At 40.9% G+C, this 17685-nt stretch overlaps 1 protein-coding gene across 1 annotated transcript in view; it reads left to right on the top strand.

Annotated features, from left to right (window-relative positions):
• The window catches only part of DCUN1D3 (defective in cullin neddylation 1 domain containing 3), a 109569-nt gene that overhangs the window by 1112 nt on the left and 90772 nt on the right, over positions 1-17685 (top strand). The gene's annotated exons all lie outside the window — the stretch shown is intronic.

Here is a 17685-nt window from a genome sequence, read left to right on the forward strand (position 1 = left end):
AAGAAAAACAAGGTGATTAGCATAGTCCGTTCGCCAACAATCCTTGAATGGGAGTCAACTCAGGATATTGAGGTCTAGGTTAGTTGACGTTGTTCAGGAAAGTATTTATTAAGGAGATGGAGTTTGAGGTCTCTTTTGAAACAAGAGAAGGAGGGGTTGCATCTGAGGACTCCCGAGCGAGCGTTCCATATCCTGGGAGCGTTGCCAGAAAACGATCGGTATTGGGTGGTTTTCTTTTTCATTTTTGGCGGAATGAGAAGGAGTGAGTTGGAGCTTCTCAGTGTTCTGACTTGACCTGCTCTTACCAGTTTGTTGTTCAGGTAGTTGGGGGCCGAAGAGTGGAGGGTTGTGTGTGTGATGCAGGCCAGCTTGTAAATACATCTCCCTTCCATGGGAAGCCATTTGAGGGAGTAGAGAGCTCTCGTGATGTGATCAAATCTTTTTACTCCAGATACAAGTCAAGCGGCCATGTTCAGCACTGCCCTTAGAGGGGCTAGGTGAGCTTTTGGAGTCCCTGTAAGGATGGCGTTCCCGTAGTCGATTTTAGCGAGAACCAGGGATTGAACTACTGTCTCGAGGTCATCAAGGGGAAGAAAAGGTTTCAATTTCTTGAGGTGTTTTAGAGAGAAAAGAGCACTATTTGCAGAGTTTTTGATGTGGGCCTCCATTGATAGGTTCTTGTCAAGGGTGATGCCTAGAGACTTAACTGAGTCGGATAGAACGAGGGGGCAGTTTAGGGCAACCAGATTCTTGAGCCACTCTTGGATAGGACAATGGTTGCTTTTTGGAGAGAATAGGATCCGTTCCGTTTTATCTGGGTTGAGCTTTAAGTGACTGACGTTGAACCAAGTTTGGATCTCCGTTAGAGTGGTATTGAGGTGTTGGATGTCATCGGGGGACTTTATTTTGAAATAGATTGGGTGGTTATAGTCAGTCAGTTCTTTAAACCATCAAACATGTAAAAACATTATAGACAATGACATTTGCCAAGTAAGACTTTAGTTTGTTAAAATACTTGGGATCATAAAACCATTTTGCAGACAGAAAGATCAATTAAAACAGATAAACGAAAAGGATTCCCTATCACTTCTAAGCAGGTCATTGACCATAAAAGGGCTTTGTCTAAAAAATATAAATATAGCAGCTAGCATGTATCCATTAGAAAGTACAATGCTGCTGTAACCAATACAGGTCGGCCCATGGGGACTGTGGGACATGTGTAAGAGAACAAATAAATTAAAAAAACAGGCGTATATCCAATTAAATCAACACCCCTTGGCTTTTCTTGTACAAAGGTTTCGGCTAACACCAAATGCCACAACCTGGCTAGTGTCTCATCTCAAAATACAGTAAGCCACCCGATATGCACTCACACCCCAAAGAGTACTCCGCGATTTTATCCATCTCTGCCTGGGTCTGGCACAGGAAGGACAAAAATGGGCTATGATTTGAGCACCAAATTCAATTAGCACTCGCAATTTAAACCCGTTTAATTCAGACCTTTGCACAAGCCACTTTTTGTGCAGGGGTCGGAGTTCTGAGTTCGATGTAATTAGGTGTGGTAGTCTGTGTTCTGGTTAAATTTCGGCAGGTCAGATTGACTAAAAAGCCCCTGTAATTACCAGAACATGCAGGTTTTATCACAGTAAGCGCTAAAATCTTCCAGTTATTTTGCCTTAGGGGGCGAAAACTCAAAATATTTGCTATTTATCGCTTCAGACATGTATTTATTTTGGTAGAAGGCTTTAACCACTAAACACACTTTACACTGTATATCCTACTGAAAGTATGATGACCTGCAACTTTATTAACTTCCACTGTTTATAATTGATACTTGCTCTATCTTAATGACAATTCGTTTTAATGTATATTTTAGGTGTAGGTATGTGCCACATTAAGCTGGGCAACCGAAATGAGGGATGCGATTTACAAACACACTTAAAATAATATTTTCTAACAATGCACTCCTTTTTATTACCGATAAGGCTGTACTTATTTGTTAACCGGTTAATGTCTTACATAGTACTTCACCCCTTCATGTCTGGAGAGCACTGGTCATGAGATGTTGATTGTGCGTTTATGTGCAGGAGCACATTCGATTAAACAACAGGGAGAGAGGGAAGGATATAGGGAACACGCCCACCTTTTCAAGCAACAACTATTATAACAAACAAGAACAAGTTCACTACCTACTCAGCTAAGGTTAGAGGGATGGGTTGTCATATTCCTTGAGGCACTATGCCGAGGAACCCAGAGGCTGCTTTTTAAGAACCCCCACTCACCAACCTAGTTGTTGACAGCCTTCATCAATGTGTTTCCACCGTGGTAGCCGAATGCTTCCAGGGTGCGCTGCGATACCTGATTAGAGCGGAGCTGTTTTTGTTGTGATTGGGAAAGTGTGTATGGTGATGAATAGTGATTTTAAAATTGGCTCAGGTACTTTTACCGCAAATAGTGATTTTAATAATGGATGTCCAGGTCAAATTTTAAAAAACAGTGGTGGATACTTGTGGGATTTAAGTTGATCTCAATTATCCTCAATATGGTCAACATGTTTCAGCCATCTATCTTAAGGTCAGTGTGGCTTTTATCAGGACCAGAGATCATACATGCCTGCACCCTACGGCATGCGAGATAGAGGTTTGAATTTACAAACCCTTCAATCATGGAGAGTCACCTCTTGCGACCAGCCTCATATTATGGTAGTCTATCTTTACATGGGATGCTTCATGGGGGTGGACCCCGTCATCACACTTGCATTAAGTTGTGTTTCACCCTCTGACACACCTACCATCCTCCTCGTAAGGCCCGCATCTTCATTTAGCCATGATGTCATCACACATGCCACCCTCAAGGGTTCTAAGTTTTATGTAGCACCCACTGCTCTATTGCTTCAAACTGCAGTACTGCATACTATCGATGTACTGTAGTGTCTCTTTCATACTCGGTTATACATACCTAGATAGTTGCACAGGGCGTATCAGTGCCTGGCAGTTTCTCTTTGTCTACGTGTGTTTCTTTTCTTCCTAGAAACATGCACCAAGTACTACTGATTTCTTTCTTGATTAGTGTTCTTCAGTTCTACTTACGCTCAGATTTTTGTACTTTTTTCTTGTGCTTGCAAGAAAACTTAACACCATCATGGTTGAAGCTTGTGCTTCCTGGCTTTTCCAAGAGGGGGCAACAAACTGCTATCAGTAATGAAACTGTATGGCGTGTAACCAATTTCCGTTTTGGCTGGCCGTTTTTATTGATAATAAAGCTGTAAACATACTCAATTTAACTGTTAACATGCAGTATGTGTTCTTCTGAATTAACGTTTTGGCACATTTACTTATTTTTTTGGTTGCTATATTAGAATTTAGAGGATTTGTTATTTATCATGCATATGTGATTTCAAAAGGTTCGTGTTTCATATTTACATCTACTTCACTCTAACTTCCTAAAGCCACCCTTACCTCTACTCACCTAAAATACTAAATTTACCCTTATCTCCTTTTAAATTCTACCTGCTCCCCTAACCCTCAAATTCGCTCTTCCTTTACCCATCTCCAAACCCTGAAATCCTCCTTGCCTCGTCCTACTCTGAACCCTCAAATGACCCTAACCTACCTTTATCCACCTCTTAACCCTCAAGTCAAACTCACCAGTTGCTCTTGCCTGTGTCCACCTCAAGGCACCCTCACCTCTCTTTACCCACCCCCTGAACTCTCAAGTCACCCTCACCTCTCTTTACTTCCAACCACTCCTGAAACCTCGTCATCCCACCCCCTTTATCCATACCCACCTACGTTTATCTCTACCCACCCTGCTGAGCCCTCAAGTCGCCGTCCTTTACCTCTACCCATCCCATAACCTTCAAGTCACCCTCGCCTTCCTTTCTTCTACCTACCCACACACCTCAATTTACCATCACCTCTACTAATCCCTAAAATCACTTAAAAAAATAACTTAAGTTTATTATTAAAAAATACATACCTGCGTGGTAAAGGTACACATACCTGCAGGGTACTAGCCTGCCTTGATATAGACTGTGTGGTAAAGACCCTGGGTGGTAAACAGCTGTTTGCCCTCAGGCAGGACATATTCTTGCCTCTTCCGTAAACACTGTCCTGCCTAAATGTTTTGGGGGTACTGTCAGTTGTTTTATGTCCTTCAGTATGTTCAGTGGGAACCTTCGCCAGTTTAACCTGTCCACCCCCCACACACATTCTATATTTCTCATCTAAGCCAGCACATGCAGTGTCGCTTGTGAGACATATTATTTACTTACAAGGGGCTTAGAGTCCGAGAATTGCTTACTATTGGTTGGCTTATTTTTCACTCGCTTTCCTTGCTTCTCTTTGTGATATCATTATGTGTTGTCAAGCTTTCAAACATTTTACAGTATTTGGTGCCCCTTAACTGATTGTTAAATCCGATCCCAAGTGACTCAAAGCACATGTTTGTGGACATACTTGACATGCAGAAACATTGTTCTTGATTATGGTACAGTATATTCCCAGTCTGTGAATCCCATTATATATTATTTTGGATCTGAAGTGTTGGTGGTAGTGTATTAACCCAAAAAGTGAAGACACTAGCATAAAAGGCGCTCAGCTTCAGTGTGAGTGAGGAGAGTGAGAGGACATTCAGCTTTCAACTATATAGAGAAGTAGTTGAGCAGGAAGAGACTGATAAAAATATGAGCTAAAACTGAATGCATGGGAGTAAGGTACAGAGCCAAATGATAAAGGTGGAAACCAGATAAAAAGTATAGAAGATTAGGCGATGACCAAGGATGGAACTCAAATAACGGATGATCTGAAGAACACGTTATCTGTTTATCAGAAAAAAGTAATAATTCATCACAAATACGAAATTAACTTTATTGAAGATTTCAAAGGCATAAAGAGTAAATAGTGTAATGTGGCAGTCGACTGTATCCAATATATTTTAAGACCAGGATAGAAGAAAATTGAGCGTGTTGAGTAGTGTTTATGAAGTTAGCAATTCCTCCAGAATGCACAGAAAACCAAACTGAATCAACTGCTCTTGCATGACTGGATATAACTTGAGATCTCCGTTCTGTTTTTTTTTCTCGGTTTTTTTGGGTTAGTCCAAATTTCTTGAAATGTAACATGTGCATTAGCTATGAAACCCTTGTTTGTGGGATATGGCAGTTTGATCCTTCGTGTGTGTTGGGGTGTGGGTGCTATATTGAAATCGTTCAGCATCTGTGGCATGTGTCAATATTTTGTCCCTCCTCTGTGTCTCAAACTGTCCAATATTTGGTTCCGAAAATCTGGTCACATCTTCACATGGACATATCCCCATATTGGTAGATTTTCTCTACAATCGAATCTATTTGTGAGGGTAAAATCACACCATTCCTTATTTTGTGAAACACAAATGTCATTTTGCCCACGCAAATATGACCCTATGTAAAGTGATGTAGTTCATCGTTCTAGGAAATGAATGAAGTCATGCCGGTGTGTGGCTGTGGAAAGATCGCCCGATCAGCCAGCTACAAGTTTAGATGCATGTGATCTGCTATGAACACACGATTTGTTGTGAAGCTTGTCTTCATGATTACAGCAGTGGGACAGTTTCTGCAGGGGTGTCATAGTGACTGCGGAGTGGTGTACGCTGTAGATTTCCATTTGGATTGTGAAACATTGATCGTTTCTTGTAATTTCAGATATTTAATTCAAGTCATTGTTTTCATGTGATTGGCTTTCAAATATGTTATCCCCGTTTTTGACCTCGAAATTCCCTTTCTACAGATTTCTATTGTGAAAATGGTACGGTGATGCAGCAAATATGTACAGGCTGACATTTCTGGTGGTTTTAACCAGCGAGGAAGGAAATCAAGTGCACCAAGGTGTCTTGTTTTGAGATTCATTTTGGATTGGAACTAGTAATTGCAGGCATGGAGCATAGGCGCTCTGTAAAAACTGTCAGTAATTAGTCTGTTGTTGGATTCATTGTTCTCCTAATCTGAAATGTATGGCTACAATCTAGAGATTATTATCAAGCTTTGCGTTCAGCATTAAGAGGCACTGTTTCTCTATAAGCCTCTCTGATTACAACTCAGGAGTTGCTATGGTAAACATCCTTCCTCGTTGGCCAAGTCTATTGTTTTATCCCGCACTGAATGAGTGTTCACCCTCGAAGAAGCTTAGTGTTCTAAAAAAATAGGGGGGGTTGTGTGTGCATGTTTGTGTGTTACGATTAAGATTCAGTTGGCAGTGTGTGCAATATGACTAACGTTCATCAACCAATAAAATATGTTATACTATTAGCATTATTCCGATGCTTGTTTAGTACCTTTTGTGTAGTCTAAGATGTCGTTAAGTGCTGTAGAACTTTAGACATCACTGCAGCACTAGGTGTCAGTTTTGGTCTTGAGGAAGTAAGTCAAGTGTAGATAATAAAACGTAAATCAGGGCACGAACTCAGGCTTTGTGATGCCGAGGTTGGTACATTTTTACAGCAGTGCTCTTCAGTGATAATGGATCTCAGATATTTTATAACTTTTTTAATGTAGCGCCTCAATGCCACACTTCCTCATTTCGTAAGTGGTGTTTGTGACAGGTGATATACATTACTTCGTTGTAGAATAATAATATTTTGAGTTCTTTTTCATCAAGTTATCTTTTGAATAGAAAAGCAAAATCATGTGGCATCTTTTTATTTACTTATTCATCAGTAACATAAACCAGGAGGGTTGGAAGTAAAATAAAAGCCCTTCTACAGAACTAATCTACGAACAGTAAAAGGGGAAATAAATGGCATGCACACAAATCAAGGTTGCATATTTGGATACAATTGACCGTGAATCCTTTTTTTTTTTTTTTTGTAGCTGTTTTTGACAGGGCAGTCGTCAAACAGACTTTTTGATTGCTAACCGTGTTCTTTCAGCCATTAGCTTGAGACTGTCAATCATAGCTTGGCTCAGCCCAGCGAACTATTAATCTCTTACCTAATACTATTTGCGTTTTAGTTGTGTTTTTCTGTCAACACACAAGTGCTCGCTTGGGGAACTATTTTACATACGACTTTAGCCCTCTCTGTCCACTCGTACTGGCTCTCTGCAAGGTGCCCCACTCTATTGTACTAATGCTTCCCGCTGTAGCCACTAAACCCACATTTATTGTTTTTGCCAGTGTTTGTTATTACTGAAGGCCTATGGTTAAGCTACACTTGCTAATGCAGTTTTGTTTTACATCTTTAAAGTTTGACAGACTTCTTAAGGCGCTTCATTAAGTTACTAGTTCACTCACACCTGAAAGTAGGCCCCTGTGATTCTACCCAGTATCTCTCCATAGGCACATGGTCCTAGTGGTACCATAAACATCTCCTATGGTTCTCCCTCCTCCACTCATCTTTCCAAATGGACTGATTGTTTAGAGTAGAGGCCTTCAACATTTTTGCTCTGAGGCCCTCTAAGCAAAATATTGTTTTTATTTGGGGCCTCTCGCTAAACGTCATAGCAAGGTTTTGTGAGCAGAACTGAGCGAAAGGGAGCAGAGCTAATGAGTTCCTTTAAGGGGTACTCCTTTGGTACATTGGAGTTTTGAAAAAGATTAAATACATCAGAAATTGAGCAAAAACACTGCTCCCCCACTTTTGGGGTTGTTGTGAGCCACTCCTAAGCCCCAATGGAATTTCACCTGCTGCACTAATAATAGTTGCAACCCTTCCGCACCATTCTTGGCCTCCAATCTTGATACATGCTCTTTATGAGTGCCCCTGTTTGCAACAAGAGTGCCCTCTGTTCTAATGCCAGCACGGCAAATGAGATCTCATGCCCCTTTTGTAAAGTTATACAGTTACAATTGTGATGTAGTCGAGCATCATGCACCCGGGCCACACTGCCCCAACGTCACTAGTAATAGCTATTGCCTTGCGAAGCGGGCTGTGTCCTTTGTTAAAAACATGCGCCCGTATCTTGACCCATCTTCTCTGAGGCCCTAATGTAAGCAAGGAAGTATATTAAAACAGTCATAGTTGGGGCTTAGTTGGTTCCTCACACCCCTAGGCCCTGGTGCCAATGCACCTGCAGGGTCAATGGTACATATTGCTCTGCACTGTGAAGCCAAGGGAAAAACAAATAGCTGAAGAAGCAACAGGTCTTCAAACTAGGGGCCAGATGTAGGAAGGCTATTACCGGTCGGTAACGGCTGAAATCGGCTGTTACCGACCGGTAATAGCCTTTTCAGATGTAGGTGGTATATTTACCGATTCGGTAAATAACTAATCGGTATTTACCAATTCGGTATTTACCGAATCATCATTTACCGATTCGGTATTTACCGAATCGGTAAATCAGATGTAGGAAGCACTTTAAAGAGTGCTTTTGTGCTTTAAGGATTCGTTATTTACCACCAACTATTAGTTGGTGGTAAATAAGGAATTCCTCTGTAAATGCAAATCTGTGCATTTTACACCTGAACATGTGACAGACATACATGCCCTTAGGCAAGGGCATGTATGTCTGCCACATGTGCACACCCTGAGTGAGAACACAGGATGAAAATTAGTAAAGACAATAATCACGTAGACAATAAATCCAACCACATTGTTTTAATCACAATGGGGATGCGTATTCAATAACATAAATAGTCAAACATTTAGCAAATGGTGGAGCAATGCCCCGGGAGGGGGGGGGGGGGGATGTGCGTGATATTGTGAGGATACTGTGATGGGATTTAGGTGACAGAATAATCAATACTTCAAAACCAACTGGTTACAATGGTTACATATTATGTACAAGACAAAGACAGAAAGTTTTAATTATAAATCAAGGTATGTCATACTCCACATAGTACAATATATGAACGGTTGGGACGTGGAGTTGAAGTTTAAAAACAGATAGTTGTCGACGTTTCGACCCTCTGGAATACGCAGGTATTTTTAATATCCTTGCAACGGGGTCTTCTTCAGGACAGGAGAAGGGGGCAGACCACCTAACTAATATATACAAATGATAGTATTATTTTAAGATTTCTAAATAAAGGAAATTATTTACCTTGTTTAAATGGGGAAAACACAATGACCCATATGAATCGAATATAAAGGGAATACATGCATGATTGAAAATAGCAATCAATCTGTTGGACATTTAATGACACCGTGAATATGGGATGACATTGTTCCACTTCACCCTAATTAATGGTGTGTAGTTCAGAAAAAGAGCGAGAGAAGCCAGTGGTCCGCCACATGGTGGTGTGGAATTGGCACGGAATTACTGACACGGTAAACAACTGAATGACGGAGTCAGCTATCTACAATTGCGAGCTGATCCATCCAAAGCGATTGCCCTCGAAATCCTAGAAATAACGCAAGCCGGACTTGACCTGGGTTTCCTGTCTGAAACCGAATTCCAATTTTTGAATCAAAAACATCCTCGGCTGGCTACAATCTACACCATACCTAAGATTCATAAAAGTATGGACAAACCACCGGGCAGACCGATTGTGTCTGGGTGTGGCTCTATGCTGGAGCCCCTAGGCAAATATATCGATTTCTTTCTGAAACCGTTGGCCGAATCAACTCCCACTTATCTACGTGACACTATGCACACGATCAATATTGTGGAGAATTCATCCTTCAATCCAGAGCACCAAAGATTGGCTACGTGCGACGTGGTGTCGCTTTACACGTGTATTCCACAACAAGAAGCCCTGAATGTAATAACACGTTGTCTACAACGTCGCCCGGCACCTGTGCAAGTACCCACGGAGTTTATCGTTTCCTTACTTCGGATAGCCATGACCAAAAACTTCTTTCTTTTTAGGAACAAGTTTTATATCCAAACGTCTGGTGTAGCAATGGGGGCTCCCTTTGCTCCAGATGTAGCCATTCTCTACATGGCTGCATTTGAGGAGGACACTATACTCAATCAAGTCAATCCATTCAGAGACCAGTTAGGTCTCTGGATGAGATATATTGACGATATCCTCATCATTTGGAATGGGAATTCAGACGAATTACTGTCCTTTTTCACCTGGCTGAACCTTCAATCTGATTTTCTCAAGTTCACCATTCAATCCGACAACCATACGATAAACTTTCTCGACCTTACCATCTATGAGAATGCAGGAATCCTATTAACGACACTCTATCGGAAACCTGCAGAGAGGAATTCATTGTTATATTACGACAGTCATCACCCAAGAGCTCTCCGGGACAATTTACCCTTCGGGCAATTTCTACGAATTCGCAGGAATTGCTCCAACCGAGACCATTACTTCACGGAATCAGAGGAGCTCACCAATCGACTGCTGTTGAGAGGGTACCCCAGACGGTTAGTCAAGAAATCCAGAAAAAGAGCATGGTTTTACCCACGCGAGGAATTACTGTCTCCAAAGACCAACAAAAATCAACAGGAAACAAGGATCGTTTGTGTCACCACATTTAATACCAAAAGTAACCAAATCAAACGTATCATAAATCGCCATTGGAAATTGATATCGGATGATATTAGTCAACCTGCCACACCCCTACACGCTTTAAAAAAAGCTAAAAGCGTTAAAGACTTTGTGGTACGATCCCTCCTAGCGACCCCACAAGATCCAACCATCACAACTCTATGGAACCTGCCTCCGGTGACCGGCCACTCCAAGTGTGGCAATTGTAAAGCCTGTGAGACCACTATCCAGGGAAAGGAATTCCAATACTGTCACTTGAAAATTCAGTTAAAGGCACACACCAACTGTAACTCTTCAAACGTTATTTATGCGATACTGTGCCCGTGCCAACAGATATACATAGGCCAAACGCAACAGAAAATCAAAGTTCGCATTCTTCAACATATGAGCAGAATCAGGTGTGTGGTACAGGGAGCTCCCTTGGTCGAACATTTCACTACGGCCTCACACCCACCGGATAGTCTCAGATGGGTAGTAATTGAAAGAGCTGTCCTGGGACCCCGGGGTGGGAATATCTCAAGTATCTTAAACACACGGGAACTGAAATGGATGTTTTTCTTTAATTCTATTGAGAAAGGTCTCAACGAGCATGATAGCGCTTTTTCTCAGTTGGCCACTCTGCCTTGAATGTGTAGTCAATTCAATATATACCGTCATGGCCTTTACCCTTATGTAAGAGGTACGCCATTCTGTAATCATGTTAAAATGTAGATTAGCTGTTTTCTATGTGATTTTTGTGGTAAACTACGTTGTACTATTGGCCTTTACCCTCATGTGAGAGGTACGCCAACAAAGTATATGGTGCTCCCACCTTCTCACTAGGCACCTGATATGGCAGACATACCATATAGAGTATTGACTATAACCAATTTTTACATTGAACCTGTGGTAAATAAATAAATAATACCCTATTTTTGAATGCATGAATGAATAACAGATAGCTCAATAAATAAGAGTCAAAATTCGAGGTAGTAGGAGTTATGCAGGTTTAATACAGGATAAGGACAGGAACAGGACAACCTGCACAGGAATAGGATGACAGCGCTGCCGGGGGTAGAATCTGGACAAGGAAAAAGGGGTTCTCTTTTTAATAACAGTACATGAGCATATATACATAGCGCAAACACATAGCATTACATTGCAATAGGCGTAGCAGTGGGTGGAGCAAGAGGCGTGACGCGTAGCAGTCGCGAAAGATAAGGGTGAAAGTAGGTGTAACTGGGTGTAACAGGGCGTATACATAGACATGTGATGCAAACGTAACAGAATATGTCATGAATGGGGCGGAAACCATGGAGGGGGCTACCTAATGAGCCGGGACCTCTAACCTGGTGGTGCGCGCAAACTGGCAATGACGTATCACTAGGAGAAGCTGGGGGCTATGAACTCTGTGCTAGGAGCAGAGACTGAAGTCTGGAGAGTCAGGGCGACATGTACCTAAACAGTATCTAGTATCTGATGTTTAGAGAACATGTTGATATAAACTAGAAGTCAGGAGAGGAAAGGCTAACTTGATTCTAAGACTGGACCATGCATTATTCTACATGTAGTGTGTGATGAAGAATATGAAATGACCATTAAATACAGTATTTCTCTTACATGGAGCCGGAAAGGCTAGACAATGACGGAAACTATTGATGCGGTTCAGTAGCTTAGGAATGCAGAGAAGGAGGACTGAACTGATAACTGGAACTATAACATACTTTTGGCAGACTCAGAGACAGAGCCAGGCTGAGCCGGGCACGGCGTGGCAGGAAGTAAGTGAAGGGTCGAGGATACAGGTGGGGGCTGTATCGCTCCTCAGCGAGGCTTCAGGAGACAGGAGCTGAATCTGGTGTCCAGGCCCTTTTGAGGCCTAGAAACGGGGACTTTTTAATAGAATAACGTGCACACTGAGAAACGTGGCAACGTAGCTTTACATAGACCTGATATTCGTAGTATTCACGAGAACTGGAAACTGGCATATTAGAGGTGGACACAACTATAATTGCGTCTTGAATCGAACATGGGGAATGCATATGCATATTTAATCATGCACACATAACATATGATGGATGGCACGTAGGGACACAGAACATGGCAAAATTTACTTTTCCACAAACCATGCTGTCACCTGATGTAACTGTTCGAGCTGTACATGGTAACTCAAATGAAGGATCTGATTATCATACTCGTGATGGTCCACTAATAGTCTCCGTATTACTAGTAACCAAATGTTGTACTAAGACAAATGACTATCAATATATCAGTCCGTTGTCTCTTCTAACTAACGTGTCTCACGCGGGTAATAATCACCCATGCTCGCAAATTAAAGTTAATCTGTTCTTAATATTAATTATTACGGCGGTTTCCAGGCAACCGACCAGCAACAACATAGTCTTTTTTCGAGCTCTACATGGGTGCTGGTCACCACGTGACTCCATCCCTATGGCAACATAAGGAATCCGGAACTGAGGCTCGCTATTGTGAACTCGAGCGGGACTCAGCGCCAGATTCATTCGGCCTTCGGTAAGCTCTACGTGCGGTCATTCAGGGCTTATTCTGTCTGCATTTTTTAGCTTAATAGGCAGCGCCCCTCACAATTCCTTTCCTTTCCCGCCCAGATTAACTTGACTACCTGTCCAGTGAACGATTCCAGTTCCCGGATCTCCGATCACTTTCTGCGGAGTGAGTATCCTGACGGGTTAATTCCCTCACTGCCCTCTGCCCCAATGGGGTTATGTGTATACTATGATAATATCTGCGCATTGTTTTTCCATCCACCCAATCAGCAGTAAGTCGGACTATGTGTATCTATTCCTCTCCAGACACATCAAATGGGTGTACTTGACCGTAACAACCCCAGAACTGACGCCAGTAAGGTAATGACAGTTTATCCATTGTTTACCGTGTCAGTAATTCCGTGCCAATTCCACACCACCATGTGGCGGACCACTGGCTTCTCTCGCTCTTTTTCTGAACTACACACCATTAATTAGGGTGAAGTGGAACAATGTCATCCCATATTCACGGTGTCATTAAATGTCCAACAGATTGATTGCTATTTTCAATCATGCATGTATTCCCTTTATATTCGATTCATATGGGTCATTGTGTTTTCCCCATTTAAACAAGGTAAATAATTTCCTTTATTTAGAAATCTTAAAATAATACTATCATTTGTATATATTAATTAGGTGGTCTGCCCCCTTCTCCTGTCCTGAAGAAGACCCCGTTGCAAGGATATTAAAAATACCTGCGTATTCCAGAGGGTCGAAACGTCGACAACTATCTGTTTTTAAACTTCAACTCCACGTCCCAACCGTTCATATATAGTACTATGTGGAGTATGACATACCTTGATTTATAATTAAAACTTTCTGTCTTTGTCTTGTACATAATATGTAACCATTTTAACCAGTTGGTTTTGAAGTATTGATTATTCTGTCACCTAAATCCCATCACAGTATCCTCACAATATCACGCACATCCCCCCCCCCTCCCGGGGCATTGCTCCACCATTTGCTAAATGTTTGACTATTTATGTTATTGAATACGCATCCCCATTGTGATTAAAACAATGTGGTTGGATTTATTGTCTACGTGATTATTGTCTTTACTAATTTTCATCCTGTGTTCTCACTCACATTGGGACCCCTTCCTCTGAATACTTAGTTAGCCCAGGTCCCAGTGACTTCTTTTGGGTACAACCCCCCCAATTGTACACATGTGCATACCAGCACTATTCAGGGGTGCAACAGGGTGTCAAAGTGCCACCCTGCCACCCTTGACTCTTTCTCTATTTTACCGAATCTGTATTTACCGATTCGGTAATTGACATTCATTCCTATGGGCCTCCAGGCCCATAGGAATGAATGGCAATTACCAAATCGGTAAATACCGATTCGGTAAGTACCGAATCTTAACGATTCGGTATTTTTTACCGACTTTTTATCTACTTTGCATTTACCGATTCGAAAATACCGAATCGGTAAAATTCGGTATTTTCAAATCGGTAAATTACAATTACCTACATCTAGCCCTAGATTGCCTGCTACCTGGAAGAAATGTAAATTTGTGCAATTGGTTAATCCCCCAAATGTAAAGGCTGCTTGGGAGACAGTATATGCTATAATTAATGGAATCACTTAAAGCTTAATGATGACAAAGATTTGTTCTTTTTGAGAGGTAATGTAAGTGTGTTACAAGCGGTGTTTTGGAGTGCGTCAGTTTAATGGCAACTTCTAAAAATGTTTGTACTATGTGCAGTCGGATTATCTATTGCTAAAATATACATTTTGAAAGTACTTATTTCATCTTAAACTCTAATAACTTTGCAGCAGCCTATAGTATATTGTATGTGATATAATTTTAATATAATGACTTGGATATTAATAGTGCTTTCAGTCACAGGCCATGTAGCATTAAACATACATAAGTCACTATTCCCCACTGCACCAACCAGAATTAAATTCTGTGATTCTAGTCCTACACCCAGACGGACATCTGCATTGACCATTTGAGGTTTCCTAAGGTAAGAGTGAATTTCCTACAGACTAGTTTACCTTGCAGTTTGTTATTTAAGGTGTGCATGAGGGTAAAACAACAACAATATAACATTTGCAGCAAATGTAAGTTTGAGTCACTCCTTTGACCCCCTTTCCACACTCACTGGCCCCGTCCCATGGCACTCCGTGTTTTTATGCACTTCAACTGCTGCTTATCAATGAAGAGCACCTGGAAGCGCACCATGTAAATTAGATTGAGCTTCAAGGCCACAGTTTTGAAGTCTTCTGGGTTCGAGCACCTTTGAAAAGAAGGCCTGTAGTTTCAGCTGTATCACTAATAAGTTTCTGAATTTCAAAAGTTGACATTTGAAGTAAGATGCATGGTGTCATCTTGCCCCCCCCAACCCCCGTAAACTATTCTTTTAAATTAAAGACTGGAAGCGATGAAACCTACTCTGTTGTCTTGTACCTTTTATCTCTTCTGCTCTCGAAGAGGATCCCCCTGCTGGTTCAGAGGGCAAAATAAATTCTGAAAGTGACAGAAAATATATAATTTTAATAGGATGCAATGTAAAAGTAAACTTAGATGGTGGTTGCTTTCTATCCGCAGCCTTACCTACTTTTTTTTTTAGAAATTACTTCTTAATTTAACCTAATAAGTCCGACTTTAGAGGCCAGGACTTCGAAGCTGTCCCAGAAAATCAGCTATGCTGGTTTTGAGATCAAAATGCAGCGCTATGGCCAATGTGGGTTCTATATTGATCACACCTAGATTCTGTTTTAGAAGTAGCGCCAATGAGTTGAGTTTAAAACTTAAATCACTCATCCGACTGTTTAGAATGTAATTTTGCCAATTGTTGCTACTTTGAATTTGCCGGTAAGCTAGGTAATGTTTTCCAGCCGTTCATTATTGAGGTTTCCTTCTCTGGATTCTGTAAAAATTAAGATTACGGTCCAGTAAGAAAACATGACTAGGAAGAAACTCCAAGACGTTTTATCTCCTCTGTTCACATTTCTTCTTCATTACCATCCCTTTGCTGCGAGTAGCTGACTCTTTAGTGTACTGATTTGATTTTGACCAGTTCGATATTTACACTACAGCATATTTTATTCTTGGAATATCAAGGTTTAGTGTGAACTACTCGTGTTTTCTTTTTGCTGCTTTGATTCAGTGCCCTTTTGCCTGTCGGTTTACTATTTATTATTCAGTGTTCACATTTTGGCTACTTTTCAAGAGTGCAGCTAGTGCACTGAGCTTTTTGTGTTTAATTTAAGACATTATGCCGATAGTTAAAGATGTAAAAGTTTGTTAAATGTGTAACACAGACATTATTGTAGTGGACGTCTAAGGCAGCTGTTGCCCTTTAGGAATAGTACATTCAGTCAACAATTTAACTTGTGATGACTTAAACAAATGTTTTCTGAGTAAGTCGGTCTCAGTGTGCTTTGATTCAAACTCGTCTGTTAGCTTTTGCTATATTGACTGAACATCCTAGGGGTTGGGACTCTTCCAACCTATGCCGCAGCCAACACTAAAGCCACTTTGGTGTCCTGTAACGTTTAATAATTCCTTGGTTTGGCACCACTCCTTAAGTTTATTTTCATTTTTTTTCGTGGAAACAAGTATTCATTTATAAATACCAGCTCCAGTTATCAAGAAACTGGGTCACGTGCCTCAGTCTTACCTGTTAATGGATTGCTCAATATAAGCACACAAACATTAACTTGCACTAAAGGTGAGTGTTTGGTGGGAATGGTGCCGGGATGTAAACGATCCAGCATCATACTGTCAGTCAATCAAAATACATTTATTTGGCCGATAGAATAACAGCACAAAAAGTATTCTACAAAATATACATTCTAAAATATTAAAAACATTACAGAATAAAGAGAACTTAGTTATAAAATACAATTAAAAAGGAGAATAAAAACATAATCAATGAAAAGAATTCATCAATATAAGATCATGAATTAATCAAGTTGGCCCTTATCTTACTCATAAGATTCAGTCTGGGATTTCGACTTCTTGTCTTTATAGCAGATAAGAGGAACGAGGCCAGATAAAAACATATCAAGGGATCCGCTAATTGCTGGGAGTAATGAAGTGCTGGGTGGCATTGTCCAATCTTTAATTTACATATAAGCGAAAGGATGCATCTATTCCTTTCATTCATGTACAGCGTGCAGGAAAACAATTGCAATTCATTCTGAGGAGAATGGTTATCACATGGACATAAAGAGAGGGCATCAATGGAATAAGTTTTGGAAGGATAACCTAGCATAAGTGGGATATATTTTAATCGAAATCTCAGTGATATGTATCTGTCCTGAAGATTCGTTTCAAATGACTGGTATGCAGTTGAAATATTACTTATGCTAGGGGCTAAATGATAATGTCTTACTGTGGTCAAATTACAGTTGAGGTCATACCTCTTTCTATCAAAATGATCAAATAAATGAAGCTTCAATTCTTTTTTTAGATATTGTCCGACATGACTTTGGGTCTTCATATAAATTACTTAACCCAATTGCCTTAGGTTAACCTCTATATATTTTATCCATTTGATTTTATGTACACCATCTAAGTTCAAGCAGTCCGCTAAGATATGTCTGGTTAGACTTAAGGTTTCTTTCCTCCAGACTGAGTGCCACAAAAGGATTGGCGCAATACAAATTGCAAAGTCCCCTGCAGTGTGGGCAAGTCGAGTTCGGCTCTTCCCCATTCAGATGCACTCCAACGGTCTCCAGTCGCAGCTACCATACTGCATGTGCTTTAAATGTGT

The sequence above is a fragment of the Lissotriton helveticus genome, chromosome 10 (genome assembly GCF_964261635.1).
Source record: "Lissotriton helveticus chromosome 10, aLisHel1.1, whole genome shotgun sequence".
NCBI classification, from domain to species: domain Eukaryota; kingdom Metazoa; phylum Chordata; class Amphibia; order Caudata; family Salamandridae; genus Lissotriton; species Lissotriton helveticus.